Here is a 4,329-nt window from a genome sequence, read left to right as displayed (position 1 = left end):
CAATGCCGCCCAACGAGGCCAGCACGAGCAGTCATCCGCGGTCCCCTGGCCCTGCGCACGTTTGTCTTTGAAACCGAGCATCAATGCCACAGAAAGTGCCCGGGCGCCAGCTGGAGCCATCATCCGACGTGCCATGGCTTTGGTCCCATGGTCTTCGCAACCGAGCATTCGTGACACCCGACGGGGCCAGGACACCAACCCTTCCGACACGAGCATTCGCGCATGTTCTTTGGCCACACAACGACGCCAGCACGAGCAAAATCATCAGCGGTGCGGTGGCCTTGCACGGCCTTTTGTCTTTGGAACCAACCATCAGTGCCACGGGAAGTGCCGGAGTCCCGGCATCCGCGGTGCCAAGTCATTGCGCCCTTGGTCTCTGCAGCGGGGCATGCCGGGCACTCCCAACCATTGCAAGCAAGCGAGAAAGAAAGTAAGTAAGTAAGTAAGTATTACATATAGGGGCGGGACATGCGGGGAGTTCTGCGAAACGTGCACTACGGGGCACACGCGTACCTACCGGGGCATACCGACCCCTATTGGGGCACACGTGTGCATATCGGGGCATACCGGGCCTATCAGGGCACACGCGTACATACCGGGGCATACCGAGCCCTACTGGGGCACACGTGCGCATATCGGGGCGTACCAAGCCTATCGGGGCATTCGCATGTATCCCAAGGCATACCGAGTCTATCCGGGCATACGCGTTCATACCGGGGCGTAACGGGCCTATCGGGGCATACTTGGGCATATCCGGGCAAAAAATGCCCAAAACTTGCGCAACCTTGGCAACCGTGGTCCATTCCTCACTATATGCCATGGCCTTGTGCCCATGGTCTTCACAAGACAGCATCCAAGGCGCCTGAAAGGCCAAGGGAGCCCAACCCAGCAATGCCCAGCCAAGGCCAGGCATTCCAGTGCCTGCCCGGGCAAAAACGCCCAAAGCATGCCCCATTCCTTAGCCTATCCAGGCAAAAACGCCCAAAACCAGCCCATTCCAGTGCCTATCCGGGCAAAAACGCCCAAAGCATGCCCATTCCTTAGCCTGTCCAGGCAAAAACGCCCAAAACCAGCACATTCCAGTGCCTATCCGGGCAAAAACGCCCTAAACCTGCGCATTCCAGCGCCCCGCAGCATGCCACCCTCCTATAGGGTTTGCGCAACCAACCCGCCTAACCACCAGTGGCAACCAAAGGTGCTGTTAGCGACGACTTCTGAAGACGCAACGAGACGCGACGGGTTTGCGCCCAGACGCGACGAGACGATGCGGGATCTGCGCCCAACCATGCCTACACCCGCCGACTTGTTGCGGGAGCTGCTTGCCCAAGCATGCCTAGCGTGCAAGGCCTGCGTGCCCAAGGTCTGTGTGCAAGGCTAGTGCCCAAGGCTAGTCCGCAAGGCTAGTGCCCAAGGCTAGTGAGCAAGGCCTGGGTGCAAGGCTAGTGTGCAAGGCTTGTATGCAAGGCTAGTGTGCAAGGCTGCTGTGCAAGGCTTGTGGGCAAGGCTGGTGCGCAAGGCTAGTGCCCAAGGGTTGTGTGCAAGGCTAGTGCCCAAGGCTAGTGCGCAAGGCTCGTGCCCAAGGCTAGTTCGCAAGGCTTGTGTGCAAGGCTAGTGCGATGGGCCAGTGCCCAAGGCTTGTGAGCAAGGCTTGTATGCATGGCTTGTGCGCAAGGCTTGTGTCCAAGGCTTTTGTGCAAGGCTCGTGCGCAAGGCTAGTGTGCAAGGCTTGTGCGCATTGGCAGGTAGCCCACCACCATGCACGATCCAAATGCCACTCACGCGACAACACGGTGCCAAGCCGGGCATGGTGTGCACTCAAAACCAATCAACGGACAGAGGTCATGCGTCATGGGGGGGATCTAGCAAGGCCATGGGGAAGGTCATGGAGGACCTTGGAAGCAAGCGCAAGACGAGAGCGAATCGAACAAGGGGCCAGGACGGGGCCTTGTGCCCATGGTCTTCGCAAGACTGCGTCCAAGGCGCCCGAAAGCCCAAGGGAACCCAAACCCGGCCGACACTTGCAATCGCACATGCTCTCAGCAACACACCATCAATGCTGCCCAACGGGGCCAGCACGAGCAGTCATCCGCGGTCCCCTGGCCCTGCGCACGTTTGTCTTTGAAACCGAGCATCAATGCCACAGAAAGTGCCGGGGCGCCAGCTGGAGCCATCATCCGCGTTGCCATGGCTCGCTTGGCCTTGGCTTGCCAGTCCCCGACACGAGCAATCGCGCATTTTCTTTGCAACCGACCATCAATGCCGCCCAACGAGGCCAGCACGAGCAGTCATCCGCGGTCCCCTGGTCCTGCGCACGTTTGTCTTTGAAACCGAGCATCAATGCCACAGAAAGTGCCGGGGCGCCAGCTGGAGCCATCATCCGCGTTGCCATGGCTCGCTTGGCCTTGGCTTGCCAGTCCCCGACAGGAGCAATCGCGCATTTTCTTTGCAACCGACCATCAATGCTGCCCAACGAGGCCAGCACGAGCAGTCATCCGCGGTCCCCTGGCCCTGCGCACGTTTGTCTTTGAAACCGAGCATCAATGCCACAGAAAGTGCCGGGGCGCCAGCTGGAGCCATCATCCGCGTTGCCATGGCTCGCTTGGCCTTGGCTTGCCAGTCCCCGACACGAGCAATCGCGCATTTTCTTTGCAACCGACCATCAATGCCGCCCAACGAGGCCAGCACGAGCAGTCATCCGCGGTCCCCTGGCCCTGCGCACGTTTGTCTTTGAAACCGAGCATCAATGCCACAGAAAGTGCCCGGGCTCCAGCTGGAGCCATCATCCGACGTGCCATGGCTTTGGTCCCATGGTCTTCGCAACCGAGCATTCGTGACACCCGACGGGGCCAGGACACCAACCCTTCCGACACGAGCATTCGCGCATGTTCTTTGGCCACACAACGGCGCCAGCACGAGCAAAATCATCAGCGGTGCGGTGGCCTTGCACGGCCTTTTGTCTTTGGAACCAACCATCAGTGCCACGGGAAGTGCCGGAGTCCCGGCATCCGCGGTGCCAAGTCATTGCGCCCTTGGTCTCTGCAGCGGGGCATGCCGGGCACTCCCAACCATTGCAAGCAAGCAAGAAAGAAAGTAAGTAAGTAAGTAAGTATTACATATAGGGGCGGGACATGCGGGGAGTTCTGCGAAACGTGCACTACGGGGCACACGCGTACCTACCGGGGCATACCGACCCCTATTGGGGCACACGTGTGCATATCGGGGCATACCGGGCCTATCAGGGCACACGCGTACATACCGGGGCATACCGAACCCTACTGGGGCACACGTGCGCATATCGGGGCGTACCAAGCCTATCGGGGCATTCGCATGTATCCCAAGGCATACCGAGTCTATCCGGGCATACGCGTTCATACCGGGGCGTAACGGGCCTATCGGGGCATACTTGGGCATATCCGGGCAAAAAATGCCCAAAACTTGCGCAACCTTGGCAACCGTGGTCCATTCCTCACTATATGCCATGGCCTTGTGCCCATGGTCTTCACAAGACAGCATCCAAGGCGCCTGAAAGGCCAAGGGAGCCCAACCCAGCAATGCCCAGCCAAGGCCAGGCATTCCAGTGCCTGCCCGGGCAAAAACGCCCAAAGCATGCCCCATTCCTTAGCCTATCCAGGCAAAAACGCCCAAAACCAGCCCATTCCAGTGCCTATCCGGGCAAAAACGCCCAAAGCATGCCCATTCCTTAGCCTGTCCAGGCAAAAACGCCCAAAACCAGCACATTCCAGTGCCTATCCGGGCAAAAACGCCCTAAACCTGCGCATTCCAGCGCCCCGCAGCATGCCACCCTCCTATAGGGTTTGCGCAACCAACCCGCCTAACCACCAGTGGCAACCAAAGGTGCTGTTAGCGACGACTTCTGAAGACGCAACGAGACGCGACGGGTTTGCGCCCAGACGCGACGAGACGATGCGGGATCTGCGCCCAACCATGCCTACACCCGCCGACTTGTTGCGGGAGCTGCTTGCCCAAGCATGCCTAGCGTGCAAGGCCTGCGTGCCCAAGGTCTGTGTGCAAGGCTAGTGCCCAAGGCTAGTGCGCAAGGCTAGTGCCCAAGGCTAGTGAGCAAGGCCTGGGTGCAAGGCTAGTGTGCAAGGCTTGTATGCAAGGCTAGTGTGCAAGGCTGCTGTGCAAGGCTTGTGGGCAAGGCTGGTGCGCAAGGCTAGTGCCCAAGGGTTGTGTGCAAGGCTAGTGCCCAAGGCTAGTGCGCAAGGCTCGTGCCCAAGGCTAGTTCGCAAGGCTTGTGTGCAAGGCTAGTGCGATGGGCCAGTGCCCAAGGCTTGTGAGCAAGGCTTGTATGCATGGCTTGTGCGC

Source organism: Tasmannia lanceolata, unplaced genomic scaffold (assembly GCF_043159265.1).
Source record: "Tasmannia lanceolata isolate RefF3 unplaced genomic scaffold, GAP_Taslan_0.1 ptg000193l, whole genome shotgun sequence".
NCBI lineage: Eukaryota > Viridiplantae > Streptophyta > Magnoliopsida > Canellales > Winteraceae > Tasmannia > Tasmannia lanceolata.
This window is presented reverse-complemented; position numbering follows the sequence as displayed.